The sequence below is a fragment of the Vicugna pacos genome, chromosome 8 (assembly GCF_048564905.1).
Source record: "Vicugna pacos chromosome 8, VicPac4, whole genome shotgun sequence".
Lineage (NCBI taxonomy): Eukaryota > Metazoa > Chordata > Mammalia > Artiodactyla > Camelidae > Vicugna > Vicugna pacos.
The window spans coordinates 67,756,609-67,778,379 of NC_132994.1; the positions used below are offsets into that span (position 1 = coordinate 67,756,609).

Sequence of the window (21,771 nt, forward strand, 5' to 3'; positions counted from 1 at the left end):
AGTATCCAGTCTGCCCCCACAAATCTCAAGACGACAAGGGGCCCAGAAAAAGCAAAATGAACTGAGGATAAGACAAGCACAAGCTAACCATCAAAAATGGTCAACTGATGTTTCTAATCAGACGATGACCAGATCTAAGAGAACAACCAGAAAGTATGGTGTCACATCTACCATTAATGAAGAATCACACATTAAACAAATATGCCTTATGATTTTTTTTAAATTTCTTATCCTTTGGAAATGCCCATTTCTTATATTACAGTTGTATAATGTGCATGCCAGTCCAGTAGACTGCATAGAACTGATAGATAAATGTCTACATGTTGTCGGTGAACAGCCACAAATTATTTACTTACAGAAAAGCACAATCAACATTTGAAGGCTACACAGCTAGACCGTGATGCTTCCCCAGCTCTGCTCTCTAATCTAAGACCTAGCACAATTCAGACCGGAACCCCTCCTCTCTCTCATCTAGCCTCCCTTTCTCTCCCCTTTTCCTTACTTTGGTCAATGACTCCAAGGCTTACAGAGCTGCCCAAACCAGAAAGTGGGAGCTGTGCCCTCCTTTTCCAGATCCTTCACCCCCAGGACTTTACGTCTCCAGGTCTTCGAGTTCTCCCCATTTTAATGCTGTGTCCCTCCACGAGGCCCCCTCCATCCTGCCTTGCTGTCACAGCTGCCCAGGTTTCTACCGTCATCCAAATCCGTGAGCTTCGCGGGGCATTCCAAGCCCTTTAGGGCCTGTCGTCTCCTGACTCCTCTACGGTCTCGCTTTCCTACAACATTCATCCCCCTGGTGAGGATGCAGAAAACACCCGCTTTGCTGGGTTTCTCAAAAGGAACAAAGGTGCAACTCACAGGCTGGCAAACACAGCTCACGGGCTTTGTAGGTTAGGTTCCCATAAAGGGAACTCAGCCATGCTCTTTTGTTTACATATTGTCTCTGGCTGCTTTCGAGATACAATAACAGAATTGAGTGTTGAGACAGAGACCAAATGCCCGCAAGGCCTGAAATATTTACTATCTGGCAGTCTACAGAAAAGGTGTGCAACCCTTGGTATGACTACCAGCAGCAAAGAGTACAGAGTGATGATAAATCTGCCAGCTGGAGGCACAGACTAGACTGGGAATTAAGTAAATCTGATTGTTTTCTTTTGTTTTTATACTTTTGAAAGAATCATTTAATATCATTACATTGAATTTAAAAGCAGAGAGAAGGTCATCTTCCTCCCTCCGCCAAAACATGCTGAACACGTTTCAGGAGACCGCTTCCAACTTTTTAATCCACTTTGTACAGAATAAAGTTCACCAATTTGCCGTGTACAACTTGATGAGTTTCGACAAATACACACAGTCATTTAACCACACCACGATCATGATGTAAACATTTCTACCACCCCAGACGGCTCCCCTGTGCCCCACTTGCGTGTTAGCTCTTTCTCCAGAGCCCCTGGCAACCAATGACCCGCTTTCTAACGAAGGGAACCTGATTTCTTATCCTGGCTTTCGTCCAAGTCCTACCATGCGCAACACTGGCTCAACCACTTATATCCGGTTCCTGGGCCCCTGGTGTGAACTACGAGGCTTCGATTAAAACTGACACCCACACACTCCCTGCTCGCAGCTCTGATTTTCTCAGCCATCTGGCCAGGCTTCCGGTTAAGTGTAACCTGAGGAAAGGGGACCACAACGAGACGCCACGTCTGAAAACCAGATCAGAAGAGCTCTCGGTTCGTTTCAGATCTAAACGTCTGTGCTTCTCCACTTGCGATTTAGGTCAGCATAAATCTCTCCCCGCAAAGATGCAGAGTATGAAGAAGGAAACCAACTGCCCAGAAACTTAAATCCCAAACATCCTTAGAGCCAAAAACGATTAGCAAATGAATGAACTTGGTCTTGAGGAAAACTCTGGGCAGGTTTTCTGCCCTGATTAGAGCCATGAGCGTGTAACGCCATCGCTGGGGCTGCCACTGCCTTCAAAGCAGAAGCTGCCTCAAATCCAAAGACATCCAAAGATCCAGCCACACGAGAACCCTGGAAACCCAATTAGGAACCAACAGAGCCTCTTCACTATGTTTATCCAATGAAGCAACTGATTTTGAGGAGGAAGGATGTGCTGCTGGCCATTTTGGGTACCAAGCTGTAAGAACAGAAATGCTGAAGCCAAAATAAAAATGTGTGCTTTTAAACATTTGGGAAAAACCAGTCCATATACCGTGGAAGAGCTACAGAAGAATGTAGCAACAAAACCATGGTTTCCATTTCTTACGAGAAGCCACAACAGAGAGGGCAGAGGGTGGTCAGAGTTTTGTTTCTGAAGCAAACGCAACTTTCTTGCTGGTAACAAATGTCTTCTAAGACCGAGGTCACCCTGAAGACATCAGAAGATGTAACCAAGAAACAGCCACTCTTTGGGTTTCACTACATAAGGAGAGGATTTATTACTGAAACAAAACTTGGAAATAGCCAAAGGCCCAGGCCAGGATAATTTAAGGAAGTGTAAATAGGAGTTCAAGGATTCAAGTTATCCAGAAAACAACAGCAGATGGACTGCCCTCATCTGAGGTTCCTGACTACTAAGGAATGCATCCCAGCTGAAGGTTTTAACCAGGAACCTCTGGCTTGCAACTTGTAGGTCTGGCAACCCGCCCGGCCCCAAGCCCCCTAGACTGCACAACTTCTGACACTGTGAAAGGGACCCAGCCCACCATCCCCCCAGCCCTCGGCATCCCAAGCCCAGCCACAAAGGGGAGACGTGCCCACAGTGGGGACAGGGGACAGGACCGGAGTCAGTGCTGCCTAAAATCATCGCTGGGGGCAGAGGTTTATGAGGATCTAAATCACTGAAAAAGAATTGACATGCAAATCAGGATCAACCAAAGAACTGATGGTCTAAAGTGATGATCAGAATTCAGACTATCCCGACAGGGGGAAGATAGAGCTGAGTGGCAGAGCATGTGCTCAGCACGCATGAGGCCCTGGGTTCAATTCCCAGTACCTCTGTTTAAAAAAGAAACAAAAAAACAGTAAATAAATAAACCTAATTACCTTTCCCCACTCCCCTAGAAAAAAGAGACTATAATGATAGCCCTGAATGTTCAGTGTTGAGCTCCTCTTCCCTTGCCCCCACCCCCACCCCCCCAAAAGAATGATGGACTTGAAAAATAACACTGAGGGCAGGAAAGAAATTCAACTTTGCCTTAGATGTCTGAGGTTTGGAGGGGGGCACATGTGCACACGCAGATGTCCATATATGTACATGTTGCATTTGTCATTAAAAACTGCAAACCAAGTTTTCAGATTCTAAAAACATAAAAATCAAAATCAAAAATAAAATTGTGAAAATGCACATATGCCATAATACTCTGGTAAAAGAAATGTGTACTTTCCAGGGCTGGTTGTTGTAATTCAGTAACCAAACCATTGTAACCACTTCTGGAACACTTGGACCCAAGCGGAGGAGGGGGGCAGCATGTGAAAGAAAAGAATGTCCTTCACCCAGTAAACTGGGCTCTCCACCCTCCACCCGCAGCACAGCACAGCTTCTTTTTCCAAAACAATAAATTAGATTTGGTCTAAAAACCAAACATTGGCTACAACTATTGTCACTGGCACGCATACCCTGAAACAAAGGAAGAATTAACTAGTTCCCCGTACACACGGCACGTTTAAGTTCCTAGAACTGCAGACAACCAACCCAGGCTGTGGACCAGGCTGCGGACCATGGCAGCAAACCTGGAAGCTTCAGCTGCACCCATTGCTTGAGTATCAGTACTGTCTGGGGGAAGTTCCACCTTGAGGAGGTGAACATGCAGCACATCAATCACCTCCATTCCGCCTGGGTCCATCAGGATTGCCGTGGAAAAACTGCCGCTTAGCCAACCCTCTACCAACACTGCCAGCATCCTTTCAAAGTGCACAGTCCAAACAGCCAGGCTGCATAAGAAATTAAGTACCTGCGTCAACAGGGGGCTGCATGGTTTACAGAGCAGCTGCCCGTATGATGATGTCTCACTGATCCCTGCAGTGGGCCTGGGGAGGATGCTGCCAGGTCACAGTGCCTCCACTTCACTGATGAGGATTCCCAAGTGCAAAGAGTGCCTTCTTCAGGACATCGTGCCAATAAAAAAGCAGAGGTGAGGCAGAGCCCAGACGTCAACAGGGCACCCAAATCCTCGCAGGATCTGAGGTGGTCAGTGAAGAAACGGACAGAAAGTGACTTAAAGAAATACATCAACTTACAGACTGCTTCAGGCTCCCTGCTGAACACTGCAGAAATGGTATAAGATACAATAATTGAAGATCAAAAGATCATCAACAAAGCCGGGAAGGGGCTTTACATTTTACAGGCCAGGAGAATGCTTTGGGGGCGGGGCTTCTGGAGCCACACTGCCTAGATTCAGTTCCACTACCTCCTAGCTGTGTGACCTTGTACAAATAACTTAACTTCTCTGTGCCTCAGTTTTTCTCCCTTACAAAATGGAGAAGAGTACCTACCTCATGGGGTTATCTGGATGAGTAAACATGTCAAAAGTTTGTAAATATTTGTTAATATTCTTAAAGCATCTACAAATATTAATGATAGGGTCATAGTAAATGCTATTTAAGTGTTTGTGAAATACAAATTTAAATTTTAATTTTAAAAAAATAAAACTGGGGTTCAAGGAGCTGTTAAAGTGACTGGCCTAACATCACACAACTAGTAAGATGCAGAGTCAGGATTTAAAACCATTTCTGAGCATTTTAAAAGGACAGCACAGAAGCCTGGGTGGGATGAGGAGATGTGGAGTCTGAGGGCAAGAATCTGACATTATCAGCAGCTGATGCCTTTGACTTGGTGAGGGAGCAGAGGGGTCAGGGCGGGATGCTCACAGACAAGGAAGGGGAGAAAGGTCCGAACAGCTGCTAAACTGGGGACAGCTGCCTGGGACGATGGAGCAGGTTTGTCAGGCAGCATGCATCTTTTTTATTTTCGTAATAACAGCTTTACTGAAATAAAATGTACATACCATACACTTCACCTCTATCGAGTGCACGTGTACAATTCAGTGAGCTCTGGTGTATTCAAAGGAGTGCAACCATAACCACAACCAATTTTACAATATTTTCAACACTCCTTCCCCCCAAAAAAACCTCTGTGCCCATAAAGCTGTCCCTCCCCACTCCCCCCGCCCACCCCCAGCCCTGGGCCAGCACTGATGTACTTTCTGCCTCTCTGGGTTGGCCTCGCTATTTCACGGAATGAATTCTGGACGCCACATAAATCGAGGCATACAATATATGGTCTTTGGTGATTGGCTTCTTTCATGTAGATTAATGTTTTCAAGGCTCATTAAAACCTTCTCAACACACAGTTTAAATGTTACTCCCTTGGTCCAAGCCCTGCTGGTTCCCAGTGCACTTGGGATAAAATCCACAGCCTGCAAAGCCCAGTCTGGTCTGCCCGGCTCCTGCCCGCCTCTCCGCCTCCATCTCCTGCCATGTTCTCCCTCAGCCCAGCGTGCTGGACACTGGTGAGATCTAGTCCCTCCAGACCTCAAGCTTCTCGCGACCCCGAGACCTGCCCCCGTGATGTTCCTTCTACCTGGAATGTTCGTGCCTCCTCGCCCCTCAGCCTCCGCTCAAATATCACATCGCAGGGAGGCCCCCACTGAGCCCAGTGCGTAAAGGAGCCTCATCATCCCTATTCTCCCTGTGCATCCTGTTTGCTTTTTCATAAGACTGAGCGTATCTGTGCGTATTTATTTGCTCGTTAGCCTGCATTTGCCTCTCTCTGTCTCTGAAACACGAGGCCAGGGCTACACATGGGCTGATGACTCACCGTTATGCCTGTGTGCTGCCCAGCACAAAGGAGGCACTCAAATATTGGTGGGATGCAAGAGAAAAAAAAAATACACCCTGGTTGAGGTCGAAGACCACAACTCAGAGAGGTGTGACCTGCTGAGGGTGAACGACCCCCCGACCTGTCGGTCTTCCTCAGGGACCCAGTCGAGCTCTCACCTCCTCACCTGTCTCTCATTAACCCCTCAAGACCAGAGCTGTGGGTTTTGCTGATGGAAAAAAACCGAAAGAGAAGTTCCCAGCTTATGGTGTGGCGGGGACAAATCTTCTAGGTTCTTCAATACAAAATTCCCACAAGTTTGCCATAATTGTGACTTCATAGAATGTCCCCTCTGGTTTCCTGAGTGACTAAAGTGAAGTGTTCTCCTCCGTCTCCAGAAAAATCCTGTATTTACTGCACCCTGGGGAAATACAAAATGCCCGTGTCTAGTGCTACTGGGTGACATTAATCTCATAGGTCCTCTCTTCTTGTAAAAAGGTCACCTGTATGTTGCGCAGAGGGAAGAGCACGTGGGCCTGTGACTCTCATTCTCAGGGCTATGTGACCTGGAGCAGACGGTGTCCCCTGTTCCCCAGCGTGCAAAGGCAGGTGCTGGAAAGCTGACCTGTGGCCCACCAGCATGACGTTTCTACGATTCTGTAATCTTAGGTCACCACCTTCTTCTCCCCATCCTCAGATGAGTAAGATACCACCATCATCCACCCACCCCCTGGAAACAGAAAGGGCAACGGCTCGCGTGTCAAACCCAGCTCCCATCAACAGGGCAGCTAGTTGGCACTATCTGTATACAGTAACTGACATGCGGAGAAAATAGTACTTTCGAGGTGAGTACATTGTAAGAACACATAGGCCCAGAATGAGGGCAGAATTTTGCAGATTATACTCGTTGTTTTTGTACCGTCCATGATTGAAAAACTGATCCTGTGCTGGCTCAGCCAGGACTGGCTCAGAATGCGATGCCACCGGCCTCCCTGGAACCACCCCCTCCTCACAAAGCAGGACCAGCAGTATCTTCCTCCCACGGAGGGACCAGACAACGTCTCCAGAGCTTTCTGAACTACTCAAAAGAAAAAAAAAATCTATACACGGAAACATGCACACAGGCATACAGTACGCATGGTGGATCTTAAAAGTACACTAAAGAAAGTGCACACAGCCCGAGCCCCCAGCACCCTCTGAAGCGCGGCATCCTGGTACCGGAGAACATGCAGATGAAAACACTCCAAGAGGGTTTGGTGAATAAACAGAAGAGTTTCAGTCTCAAGATCTGCAAAATCAATGGCTTCAAATGAATTCTCAAGTCTTTAATGCAAAATAAAATAGGACTGACTTATCTCACCCAATACTATGGCTAAGGGGGGAGGGTACAGCTCAGTTGGTAGAGCGCTTGCTTAGCATGCACAAGGCCCCGGGATCAATCCCCAGGACCGCCATCAAATAAATAAACCTAATTACATGCTTTCCCCACAAAAAGAAATTTAAAAAAAATACTATGGCTAAGAAGATATTAAGCTTTCTGTGACATAAAATTAAGAAGAATAAACTAGAATTGGGAAAAATAAATATGTAAAATTACACAAACAATAATAGCAAACAGTTAAATGTCACTACACGGCAAGCACCCTTCCAAAACTTAATACTTATAAACCCTTTAATCCTTCCAATGTCCCCCCAGACGTGTACTGTAAGTGTCCCACTTCGGAGATAAAGAGCTGAGGCACAGAGAGGGGAGGTGACTTGCCCAAGGCCACACAGAGCCAGGGCCCACACCAAGAGGGCTGGCACCAGGGTCTCTGTCCTCACCGCCGCATACCACTCTCCACCCTACAATGCAGAACGTTCACAGACTTCCCTTTAACCGATCTAAGGGAAGTACATATTATAGAACAGGAAATTATCCAAGTCATTTAAGCTGACCTAGTTTTCTGTCTATGATCGCCATCAGAAACTTTAATGGCAACGTAAAAATAAATGGCTCTCTCACCCAGATGGGTCAGATAAGAAAATTAAGAAACTTCGAACACCAACTCCTACAGACTGGTTGTCGATAACATCTTGAGTTGGTGTCCCAAGTTTCTTAGCAACACTCTAAAATACAGATGAGACGGACTCTATTTTTCCCTAGGAAATCTGAACTGACTTTTTTACCAGCTCTTGCACTTTTTTCTTTAAATGGAGATACAGGGGATTGAACTCAGGACCTCATGGTGCGCTCTACCACTGAGCTATACCCTCCCCCTTTCACTTTTGAATGTGGCTCTAGAAACTGGCCTTTTAGGCCAGTGGTGACCATAAAAAGAGTGATCCACCAATAAAACCAACTGCCTTTCAAGGATTCAATATTGGCAGAATACAAACTCTCTACCTACCTATATTTCCCAAAGTAATTTTTCAAAAACTTAAGTTCAGAAAAAGGCAAGCTATCTCCTTTTGGAATCAAATAAAAATAGGGAACATTAGATGGTATGCTTCAAGTTTTCTGCGTGCCATTAGCATCCCAGAGAAAGACAGGCAGAGAGAGAAAATCCTACAAAAAAAAAAAAAAAGAAGAAGAGAGAGAAAATGAAGAGGAGCTGTCAGACCCTGAGAGCTACAGAAAAGAAAAAAAAAGAAAAAAGAAAAGAAAATTGAAAAACCTGTGTGTGGTATGCTCTCTAAGCATAGAACAGCCCAGGTCACTGGGCTCAGGTACTGACTTGCACCTACCACACAAACCAAAACAAAAGTGGCACCTACCCTCCAGAAGCCCGCGCAGGGATGCTGCAAAACTGGGAAACACCATAAAACTGGAGGCTTCAGTCTAGCAGAGTCTGGGACCCAGGCTCTGCCCTCGGGGAAAGAATGGAGAACTCCTGGCAGGAACTCTCCCCTTTGAGGAGAGCGAGAGGAAGGATGGGAATGAAAGAGGCCCTGAGCTGTTCTCCTCCACTTCTGTTTTTTTACAAGGGGAAGAAAATGTGCCAGTGCTGCTCTGCAGAAGGTAACCACACAGACACACACTACTATATGTAAAATAGATAAGTAACAAGGACCTACCATACAGCACAGGGAACTATGTTCAATGTCTTGTAATAACATTTAATGGAAAAGAATCTGAAAAGAAAATATATATATGTATGTAGATGTGGAAGTGAATTGCTTTGCTGTACACCTGAAACTAACATTGTAAATCAACTACACTGCAATAAAAATCAACAAAAAGAGAAATGACTACAGAGAGAGTAAGAAGGATAGGGATGCAGGAGGCAGGTGCTGCCAAGCTAGGAGGGAGGGGAAGTTTTGAGGAAGAGGAAACACAGATGAGACGGCTACTCTGTTTCCCCAGAGAACCCCAAAGGACAGTGACAATCATCACCAAGACTGGTCCTTCAGGGAAATCACAGCTCCTGAAACCTTTTTCACAGAACCTCCTACCTCGTCCTCCCCAAATGCCACTGCAGCCACCCAGCCACCACCACCACCGCCCCCACTGCCCCGAGACTCACAGTATTTGACTCAAATCACCTCTATCCCTTCACTGGCCTGTTTCCACTTTGGGAGAGACATGGCCCTATCAACAAACAAAAGTCTTCTGCATGGGAGTTCTAACAGAATGACGTTCTCCCCAGAACAAAGAGTTCATTCCCTCTGAGCCAACTTCGATGTATTTATTTAGCATCAACCAGACGCTGCCCTGCAATGCTAGTGCGTTCAGGGTTTGCAAACGCCTTTAGGGGTCCTCATGAAATATATGGCCAACAGGTGGTCCTGAGGAAGGCCGACAACTGGAGATGCCATCTTCCTCTCATGGTCATCATGACAACTGTTCAGTCACCCAAGCAAAAAACCACAGGTCACATTCCTGAGAGGTAATCACTCAAAGCGATTTCGCAAAAGCCTGATGCCCGCCAGGTACATCACACGTTTAGAATGATATTTTCTATTGAAAAAGAGGTATTTAATGTGAAATTTATTTTCAAGTTGTTTATTATTTATTTACTATATATACAATGTAGCATGTGTGTATATATATCTATATATTTGTAGATATACACACAGACACACATATACACCCACACTGCCAAAAAGTAGAAAATGACAGATGCATATGCAGGAGACCAGAACAGCAGTTCAAACTCAGGTCTCAGAATCTGATGCCTTTAAGGAGCACAGGAAACACTGAGGGTGTGCACTAAACCAGATGCTCACCTTCCTAGAGAAAACTTCTGCCAGATCTTTGCCCAGCTGACTTCCTCAGGTCCCTCCAGTCTCAACTCAAATGTCGCCTTTCAGAGAGGTGCTTCCTGACCACCCAATCTAAAAAAGTCCATCTGTGCGTCCCAGGCACTTCTGTCATACACATCTTTTTATTTTCTTAAGTTATCACTCTTTGAAATGACCTTGCTTTAAGAGGCTGATGGACTCCCATCAGGCTCCTCCCTGTAAACCATCTGCACCATAAGAGTTAGGATTCCTGGAGATTCCTCCAAAAACTAAAAACAGACTTACCATATGATCCAGCAATCCCACTCCTGAGCATATATCTGGAGAGAACTCTAATTCTAAAAGATACATGCACCCCAGTGTTCATAGCAGCACTATTTACAACAGCCAAGACATGGAAGCAACCTAAATGTCCATCGACAGATGACTGGATAAAGAAGTTGTGGTATATTTATACAATAGAATACTACTCCGCCATAAAAAAGAATAAAATGATGCCATTTACAGCAACATGGATGGACCTAGAGATTATCACTCTAAGTGAAGTAAGTCAGAGAGAGAAGACTACCATATGATATTTCTTATATATGGAATCTAAAAAAAAGAAAAAAGAGGACACTAATGAACTTATCTACAAAACAGAACAGACTTGCAGACATAGTAAACAATCTATGGTTATCAAGGGAAAAGGGGTGGGAAGCAATAAATTTGGGAGTTTGAGATTTGCAAATGATAACCACCATATCTAAAAAAAGATTTTAAAAATTTCTTTATGGCACAGGGGACTATATTCAATATCTTGTAATAACCTTTCATGAAAACAAATACATATATATATACATGCATGACTGGGACATTATGCTGTACCCTGGACACTGACACATTGTAACTGACTATACATCAGCGAAAAGAAAAAAAGAATTAAGGTCCTTGTCTAGCCTATAGCCTGCATAGCTCCTGCTCCAAGAATAGATTCTTGCTCCTAGGAGGCGTTCAGTGAGGAACTGTGGAATGAGTAAAGAACGAATGAATCCACACACGCCAGACAAAACAACGAGAGGACATGAAGCGCGAACACAAATACTGCAGACATGGAGTTAGACATGGCCTAAAGTCCAGCTGACTTCTTACTTCGCTGGTCATTTAACTTTTAACTTCAGTTTCCTTAGTTTTAAACTAAGATAACATGAAGTTTTGTGTTTCAGGGTGTTTTGTAAATTATGAGGTATTCGATTACTGGTATTAAGGTACCTTGAATCAATATTTATACTGGCATCAATGAAAAAGATCATGAGACTATCTCCTTAAATAAGTGTGAGTTAATCTAGCGAGAATGAGCTTTCTCATCTTCAACCCCAGTTTGGAACTCTCACCTTGGCCTGCCACCTTGCAGGTGCACGACGAGTTGTTTACATATTACAGCAGAAAGTATAGCACAAGGACTGGGTTCGAGTCCCTGCTCTACCACCCAGCTTCTCATCTCCCCTATTCCATATGATATATAGACATACGTAGAGTAAACGGGTATGTATATGAATAACCCACAGTCTGAGTACTGCTGTGAAGAGAGAAATGGACTGCTAGGCTTTGCACAGCAGGTTACAACCTACCATGTGGGTCTATGTCAGGATTCTGGCTCCAAGGTCACACGGGCACCACTGGGAAAAGTATAATCCTAGTAACAGAGGGGCAATGACAGGAGTCCCATTCCACTGGCAGCAGAAGACAACACCTCCACACAAAGCCTTCTATGACCAGCCACACACTTTATGTTGCCCAATGTTTTTTTATTAAGATACAATTCACGTACTATAAACTTTACAGTATGTGAATTACATCTTAATTCTTAATTTTTAAAGTGTACAATTCAGTGATTTTTAGTATATTCAGAAGACTGTGTGACCACCATCTAATTTGAGAACATCTCCATCAACCAAAAAGGAAACCCTCCACCCACTGGCAGTCACTCTCCATTCCCCCTCCAGCCAACCCCCACCTCCACAATCACTAATTACATTCTATCTTTATAGATATGCCTGTTTTGAATAGTTCCTATAAATGGAACCCTATAATATGCAACCTTTTGTGTCTGGTTTATTTTGCTTAGCATAATGTTTTCAAGGGTTATCCATGTTGCAGCAAGAATCAATACATCATTCCTTTTTTGGCTGAATAATATGCCAGTGTATGAATATATTATGTATTTTATTCTATTCATCTGTTGATGGACATATGAGCTGTTCTCAACTTTTTGGTCATTATGAATAATGATGTCATGAACCTTTGTGTACAGGTGTTCACGTGAACATATGTTTTCAGATCTCTTGAGTGTACACTGAGGAGTGGAACTACTGAATCATAGTAATTCTACATTTTAACTTTTTGAGGAACTGCCAAACTGTTTCCCGAAGGAACTGCATTATTTTTCATTCTTACTGGCAATTTATGAGGGCTCCAGGTTCTCCGTATCTTCACCAACACTTATTATTACCCATATTTTTTACTAGAGCCATACTAGTGGGTGTGATGAAATATTTTATTGTGTTATCAGATATTAACATACAAGTTTTTAATAGGTCCTTAGAAATAGACTACAAATGCCAGATGGCAGGGAAAAAAATCCAGATTGCATCAGGGCAGGGTTCCCAAACTTCATTCAAGAACCACCCCAAAGATTCTATCAAATCTGAATGCCATTTCTACTGAGATACTTAATTTTTAAAAAAATCAATTCATTTTTGACATTATTTTTGAAAAAGTCTGTAAATCACAGCTATAAATTAGTATCACTTGTGAACGTATAATAAACATAAATATCATGAAAACGAAGCAGTTAGCTGGATGTGAATCTCCTAGGGCCAGGTCTGCTTCTTCTTGTTAAAAGGGAAACTGGAAGAGACAGGTGTTGAAGAAAGGCTAGCTGCAAACACAGTCTTCCCTTGACCTAGTCAGACAGTCTAAATGTATCTCTAGTATTATCATGGGCTCCTCAGTTTGGAAGACTCTGCTGGAACATTTCAGAAAATGCCTTTCCTGAAAGAGAAGGTCGGAAACCGGGTTCCATCGTGATGGTTATACCCAGAGGTGTAACAGACTAGTCCCTAACAGCTGTCATATTTTCACAGCCCATTACACTGGGCTGAGGGGTGTCCCTTCTTGGTGTTAACAAAATTCATTCAAATTTCCAGTAAGTCGGCCCTTACTCTAGCTGCCAGCACCTGGCTCTCCAAGTTTCAACAGAAACAACTTTCAGAGCAAATATACGTAATACAAATTAAAATAAAGAGCACCTGCCCTTGGGCAGACAAGCCCAGACAACACGACCCGTAATGTGACAAAGTGCCTGGATGAACTTGACTGACAGCGTTGGCCCCAAGTATAATAGAAACACAATGCCTGGCTGGGATCAAGTGCATTCAGCCTCCCTCTCCCAGCCTGACACATGCACTATTTATGCACAAGTCAGATAAAAACAGCCAGGGACAGCATATTTAGGCACCTCCAGGTTTGAAAACTAATTATCATCTGTCATCATCCAGGCTTAATAGAGTACTAAACAGCATCTTCCATCGAGAGAAGAAGGGTGAGTATTAAATTTAAAAGTCTTACGGAAAAGAATATGAGAACGAAAATACGTATGTATATGCACGACTGGGACATTGTGCTGTACACCAGACGTTGACACATTGTAACTGACTGTACTTGAGTTTAAAAAAAAAATTGAAGGTCTTCCCCTGCCGCTTTCCTTGGGCACACCTATTCAGCTCAGATCTCAGCTCAAACATCCCATCCAGTGGAAATATCTCCCTGGCTCTCAATACGAAAGCCCCCTAGCCTGTACCTCACAGCACCTTTGCTTTCCCTTCATAACACACCTGGCTTTATAATTCAATCTTTGAATGACTGGTGTGTCTCTCCCCAACAGGACAGGCTCCGTGAAGACAAGAACCAAGTTGGTTTTGCCCATCAACATACCCTCAACAGCTGGGGCAGTTCTTGGCCCAGTGTAGCTATTCAAGAACTATTTGTTGAATAAATGAGTTCAAAATTCTGCCATACAGTATCCGGCTTGGCCATATTTACAACCACCACCAAGAGCACATTTCCAAAAGACAAAAGGGCACAGGGCAAGAGTTTTTCAACTTCCTAGAGTTTCCTGCTACTTGACCAGAAACCAGTCCTTTCCCTACAATAGAAGCCTCCATCTCTTCCAGGTAACTTCCAAACACTAAATTAACAGTTGAGTCCATCAGTGAGCCTTTATGGAGGGTCTGCTGGTCAGTGGAGGAGGAAACAAACAAGAAAACTAAAACCTACTGAGTGCTTACCATGTGTCACATACTCCTTTAATACACACACACACACACAAAACCTTGTCACCATGATACAACTGAGACTTGTAAAACTTAGTAACTTGCTCAAAGCCACACAGCTCATAAATGATCAAACAGAAGCAAGTGTCTGGTCCTTGAAGTCACACCAGTGCCAGATAGAAGACGTGAGTTGAAAAAGGCTTAAAAGAACAGACAAAAATGAGCTGAAAGGGGCAGGCAAGGGCATTATAATACAACTACTTCTAAGAGCTAATGTTTACTGACCCTTGTCCACATGCCAGCGCAGCATCTAACACACATGACTCCACTGATTCTTTCTATACACTCTGTGAGGTGGCATTACTATTATCTGCACTGTGTAGACTAAAACTGTGGCTTAAGAGAAGCCACCCAACCAAGGCAAGATAGTGGGTGTCTGAGATCTGAACCCAGGTTGTATGAGTTCCTGTCAGGGAATGGACCCCTCCCTCTACTTCCTGCCTTGATACTGGCAGAGAACAGCACACACCAGGGCTCAGAGGAGGAATGAGGATGTATGCAGTGCACGCATTCAGTGGGCGTCTACTGTATGCCAGACAAGACACAGAGCGTGATGAGCAGAGATGAATGACGTCACTCCTGCTCTCTAGGAGCTGATATCGAGAGAAGGCAGTGAAGACAGCCAGGTCTTAAGAGTATAGGGTCCGCTCCTACACTGTTGGTGGGAATGTAGTTTGGTACAGCCATTATGGAAAACAGTATGGAAATTCCTTTAAAATTAAAAATAGACTAACCATATGATTCAGCAATCCCACTCTTGGGTATATATCCAGAAGAAACTTTAATTTGAAAAGATACCTTCACCCCAATATTCACAGAAGCACTATTTACAATAGCCAAGACATGGAAACAAACTAAATGTTCATTGACAGATGACTGGATAAAGAAGCTGTGGTATAGCTATATAATGGAATACTACTCAGCCATAAAAAATGAAATAATGCCATTTACAACAACATGGATGGACCAAGAGATTATCATACTAAGTGAAGTAAGCCAGAAAGAGTAAGAAAAATACCATATGATATCACTCATATGTGGAATCTAAAAAAAAAAAATGATACTAAAGAACTTATTTACAAAACTGAAATAGACTCACAGGTTACCAAAGGGGAAAGGTATGGGGAGAAGGGTTAAATTAGGAGTTTGGGATTAGCAGATACACACTACTATATATAAAATGGATAACCAACAAGGATCTACTGTATAGCACAGGGAACTATGTGCAGTATCTTGTAATAACCTATAATGAAAAAGAATATGTAAAGGAATATATGCATAACTGAATAGCTATGCTGTACACCAGAAATTAACACAACATTGTAAATTGACTGAAATACTTCGATTTAAAAAAAGGAGGAGAAGGGGAAAAAAAGAGTATAGGGCTGGAGCCAGGGCACCAGGGTTCACACACCGATGAACTGTGCAGCAGTTGGGGGCTGTGAAAAAGAAAATGGTCTAATACAAATAAAGGCCCTAACACACACCTGGCACCCAATAAGCATAAATAAATGTTAGCCATTATCACTCTACAAACTAAACGAAAAGCAAGTTGCGCTGGAAAAGGTATGGCCAAATCAAAGGACTGTGGAAGTAAAGAGGAGTCCAGAAGTATTTGAAGAATGTGCAGATGGACGGGGCTGACCAAAGTCAGACACTCCCTCCAGCAGCTTTTGAGCAATCTGCTGGTGAAGTGATGGGAGTGAGCCCAGCACAGATGGAGGCGATGGCATCACAGGAGAAAGAAATGGACAGGATCCGACGACGGACTAGAAATGTCATATGAGTGGCAAAAATGAATCAAAGATGACACTAAGGGTTTGAGCTAGGGTGACCGTTAAGAGTTCAAACCCTAACCAGGTAGAAACTGGCAACAGGGAAGGGCCAACAGGAAAGACCTGAAAAGGCAGAGGAGACGTGGAGGAAGAAGATGAGGTAACGCCTTTCCTCCAGCACCTGCTGAGTGGACTGTGCCTACAACACGTGAGTCAGCAAGTGGGCAGAGCCCGCAGGCAGTGGGAGACCAGCCCGGGGTCCCGAGGAAGGGCTGGCCCAAGGAAATGACCGGTTCCTGAGCACATACTGTGTGTGTACCTGGTCCAGCGGAAGTCTCATTTGTTCTGCTGAAGCGTCCACAGATCAGTCTTACTATGTCCCTTCCTTTTATGAGGAAATGGATGTTAGAAGGACTAAGAAAAGTGCCGACGATGACACAGATGGAAAGCGGTAGAGCTGGTCTTGAGACCAGTTCATCCAACTCCAGAGCCCACTGTCTCCCCACTGGGAGGCTCAGAGAGAGGAGCCGCCTTCGTGGGAGGAGAGCAGAACGGAGGTGTCACACACACCTGGCCCTTCTGCACACACACCCACACCGACCCCCCCATCCTAGGCTCTGTTCTCTGGGCCAATCTTCCTCCCCTCCTGTGATTTGGCAACTGCACTCATGAATCAAGATCCAGCAAGAATCCACCCACTCCACGCCGTTTTCCTGACCCTCCTCCCCGCCCCCCTCCACAGGGCGTGCACAGCCAAGCTTTCACCGAGTTATGCTGATCTGGCCACCACGTGCAACCCTGATGGACAGGGCTGATTCGGCTGCAGATTCCACCTTCCCTGGGGCTCTTCCTCCCCCTCAGCTGCATCGCACTTGTCCTGGAAGCTGTCCTCTCGGCCAGAGGTCAACCTTCTGGACAGAGGACTCTCATTCAGGCACGGGCGCATCTCAAAGTGTGCACCCTCTGACAAAGTCCAAGTTCTGTCGCTGTTTCTCCTCCACTATTTCCTCTTCCAAACTAGGATTTACATTTCTAGGAAGAAGGCACTTTCCGTGTTGTTCCTGGTGCCTTACATAAACATGGTAGACGCCCGGTAATAATCGTTGCTGTCAAAGAGGGTGACAAACAGCCTTTAGTATGGAAACACCTCCAGTGACCTCGCCCTGCACACCCTGGACCCAAAGGGAAGCCAGGAGGCCTCTGGACAAACACTATAAGAGGCTTGAAGATTTCTTTTGAATAATTTTATTTATTATTATTTTTAATGCCTTTTTTCCTTCACTTTTTTTTGGTGGGGGGAGGGGTGAGGTAATTAGGCTTACTTATTTATTTATTTTTAGAGGAGGTCCTGGGGATTGAACCCAGGACCTTGTGCATGCTAAGCATATGCCCTACCACTAAGCTATACCCACCCGACCATTAGGGGTTTTTTTTTTCCACTCTGCAAACCCAGTAGTACTGACAGTAGACGTGATGATATTATTATCGGGTTTTTTCAGATATGGATTGTTTAATGTTAGCAAGACGTGAAAAATATAGAATGAGTCCTCTTTCTTTCAAATATGAAAGATATGATAAAGCCTCTGCAGTAAAATACATTCACTTGACTTACACAGGCCTTTTGAGACAGAGCCTCATTTCAAAAAGCAAGGAAGCTGACTTGTTTCCCGGCCTTCAAGGAGACAAGTTGAGTAAATGAGGAAGGCACACATGCGTATGGTGCTAGAAGCATCCGCTACCTAGAAACCCAGACCAGGGACTTTGAAACCCCGGCCTTCTGGGGTCGCTTGGAAGGCAGCCACAAGCATCAATACGTTATCATTACAGTAATCACATGCTTCGGCAATTGTGCAAAATTCTTTCCCAAGAAAGGAATGTTGAATGCACTCTGTTCAGGAGCACAGGAGAGTCAATAATTTTAGAAAGATTTCCATCCAAAATTGAAGAGAAAAATTAAAAAATATCCAGCTTTTAAAGCGATGAAGCTCAGTTGCCAGGAAAAGCTACGTATGGGGAGCCGTTCATCCCTCACCAAGCCCCGTCCGTGGGATGGTACGTCCTACCAGTGCTCTCAGAAGAACTGCAAAATGTCCACTTTCTTATCTTTTTTGATAACTTTGCCGACAACCTAACTGCAAGACACAAATAGCTCTGAGGTCAGCTGTCTTGAACTTACTAAAACCTATTTTTACAGAAAGAACCCAGTTTTCTATGGAAGCGTTCAGTGCATTCCAAAGAAAGATAATTCATCAAGATTTCTCAAAGCTTTCTATCACTGAACTATCAAGAAATGAAGAAAATGATAATCACCTTACGACATCCTGATGTCTGCTGGAATGAATGCCTGGGCAGCTTTGTAGAGTAGGGGGAACGAATTCTCGGAGCTTTTCTGTAATTTTCAGTAAAGTTTCAAAACATCCGCCAGAGAATGAGACTGACACTCGTTCCTGATAATGAGCCAGGTCAGCAAAGTTTGGGCCCATCTGAGGCCCATCTGAGGGGCAGGATCGCCGGATGGTCCCTTCTTTGCTCTCCGCATTCTCCAAGGAGCTCCCTTCCTAGAGACCTGTCAGCAGCTACACGTGCCATTCACACTGCTCCTCCTAACACCCAGATATACTCATGTAACCCACCCCTCTCCATTTGGCCCCTATAATGGTCTTCCATCATGCAGAGGACAAAGTCCAAACTTGATAACATGACGCAATGCCAGGCACTGGGGATACGGCCATCCATTCAGAACAAAGTCCCTGCTCTCATGGGGTTTCCATCCAAACATCGGGACACAGGCAACAGACACACCAGCCTGTAACGGGTCAGGTGTAGATGCTGGGAAGAAGGCTGAAGCAGGGAAAGGAACTAAGAATGCTACTAGCCAGAGCAAGCCTCTCACGGGAGGGGAGCAAAGTCCTGACCACAGCAGCGCGACCTCCTGCCACGGGAAGGCCTCCTGCTCAGCCCCGGGCTTCCTGGCCAAGCCGCCTTCTCCCTCTTGCATCCGGCAACTCCAGCCTCCCTGAGCTGGGATTCCTTCTCCTAACACAGCTCAAGCCTTGGCATTTGTTCTTCTCCTGCCAGCAATGCCTCCCACACTCCAATCTGACCTAGCAAATTCTTCCCGATCCTCCGAGAGTCACCTTAACTTCTCTTTCTCAATGAGGCCATCTCTGTACACCATCCATACGCCACCTCCCACCCCAGCAAAGCTCATCACTGCTCCTTTCTGCCACCTGGACCATGCATTTTTACTCAAGTCTCTGGACCCCTGAGTAAAAGGGAGCTCCTTGAAGGCCAGAGTGTGACATTCATCCCTGTATCCCCAGCGCCTGGTCCTTCGAGACAGTCATACCTCAGGGGCTCAGTTAATAAATGGATGTCTTCTCTTTACACCCCCATCCCTGAAAAGACCCGCCCACAGAGAGAGCAGAGACCCGTGAATGCCCTTTGATTCAAAACTCTCTTTGTAAAATTGACTTTTTTTTTCCTGAAAGCTGCACATTTTAAATGTCTTTTTGGATTTTTCCCTATAAAATTATCTTGACACCTAGCCATGTGTCATGGCACACGAAGCAGCTATAACTCTGCTGTTGGAAAAACATTACACTGTGAAGGAAGAGCCCCTATCTGCCAAGACACTTTACAAGGATTGCTAACGAGGCAGTGAGAATGTGGCGTTGGACCCTCTCTTTTACAGCCTGGCAGCCTTCTCACAAAACTTTCTTTTCTAGGAGGATAAATTTTTTTTAAATGAGGAGGAGCACACACTCTTTTTGTGGTTTTTTTCTTTGTACAACTAAACTCTGGACCTTTAACAACTCAGCCTAGACCTTCCCCATCCTCACGGCACCCAAGCAGTTGAAGAAAAAGAAAATAATTAATAATAATATGAAAGAGACCAGGACACAAGACATAGAGGTCTTGATGAAAAAGACAAACTTAGGGTCAAAAATTCTGCCTTCAGTACCAATTCCTCTGCCGCTACGTTAGTTTCCATTTTGTTTTCAACATTGGGCAAATCAGAGTTTTAGACAGGGGAGCCTCCTGTGTCTGTGTCAGGATGCTGGACTCAGGGTCAGGTTTTAGCTGCAGAAATGTCAACTAGATCTCTTGAGGACCAGCCTCAGCCACACTGCCAGCTGTCCTCCTCCAGCCAAGACTGGAGTTCTAAAACCGAAGCCCCTTTAAAAATAACAAAGGAGAACAACTCAGCGGCTCCATCCCAACTCAAGCACAAAAGAAGGTGGAGGGTGGGGGGCAGGGAGGAATTGTTCCCATATTTCACATAAACACAGATCTTACTGCAGTGGTGAGGAATGCATGAGTCAAACCAGGGCTGACAGTGATCACCAGACAAATCGAGCCCCCTGCTAAACACGAATACGGGGATGTGCACCCCAAAACTACGACAGTGGCCCTCCCTATGGTGAAGCGTTTGTGTTTACGTAGTTCAAAGTGGCTTTTTTAAGAATAAACTGTCCCTTTTCCATGGAAGGCTAACTGGTTTTTGTCCCAGAGGAAGCACCTGGAAGAGACTTTCAAGTGGAAAACTTGTGCCAAAGTCATCTGAGATTTCGTACTTGCAACTCAATGTAACTGTATACGGTTGGTTCCCCCGGCCCCCAGACTCCTTCACACTGTGGTGAAAATTAGTTCTGCCCTTGGACAGATCTGGGGTTCACTGCACTGCTCTTGTAGGAGGGGGAGGTGGGGGGGAGGCAAGCCGACTGCAGAATGGCTGAAACTCCAGAAGAGTAATTTCTGGAGAGGTCAACTTTCTCTTTGTTGATTACCCCTGGTGAAGAGTATTGAGAACCAAGCATCAGAATGTCTAGGATGGGGGCCATCTCATTTCAGGACAGGGGAATATGAGAGAAAAAGAGAAAGAAATTGCAAGTACTATTTCCTGAGCCCTTCTGTGTCCCATCACACGAGCTAGGTACTCCCTCCCAGTGTCTGATCAACCCTCAGAGGAAGCATACGATGTATGATTATCGTCCCAATTTTGCAGATGAGGAAACCAGCTCTGAAGGGCTAGGTGTGCACCGTTACACCCCCAAGAAGCACTGGAGTGAGAATTCCATGCAGGGTTTTCCACTCTGCCCCAGGCTGGCTCTGCCTCCTCCTGACAGCAGGTGACAGGATGTGAAGTTTCCTTCCTGTATTTGCCATCTCCCACAGCAAGTAATGTCCTCCAGTGTGCGGGGGTCTCAAGAGGGGGATGGACGTAGGGAGACAGAGCTGTCCCCATGACTGGTCCTCAATGTGCTGGAACTGGCTGATGCTCAGTTAAGTGAAGGAAGGCAGTGGATGGAAAACCCAAATGAGTGAGCAAGTCTCTATTGTGTGTTGTCCAGACAACTCCACTGAACTGTAAGGAGCAAGTTCACATTCAACAGAAGAAATACTGTGTTCTGCATCTCTTGATATCCCATAAACCCTGATTTCCTTGAAAGCCAGATTAAAATAGCTAACTGTGCCTGGGCCATTATATTTAGAGATGGTGATTTCCTTATAAAGCCCAGGATGTGGCCCCACCTCGTAAGAAATTTGAAGGTCATTCTAATGCTTATTTGATAAC

General features: G+C 44.9%; 1 protein-coding gene across 5 annotated transcripts in view; it reads right to left on the reverse strand.

The window, feature by feature from the left end:
• CNKSR3 (CNKSR family member 3) overlaps positions 1 to 21,771 on the reverse strand; it is an 89,237-nt gene that overhangs the window by 41,546 nt on the left and 25,920 nt on the right. Inside the window, exon 1 of one of the 5 annotated variants that reach the window (XM_072966070.1) lies at positions 6,009 to 6,286. The exons of 3 other annotated variants lie outside the window; for them this stretch is intronic. The gene's annotated coding sequence lies outside the window, so the exon portion shown is untranslated. Of the gene's footprint in view, positions 1 to 6,000; positions 6,287 to 21,771 lie in introns of those variants that run through there. One more of the 5 variants, XM_072966071.1, reaches the window with a different exon arrangement.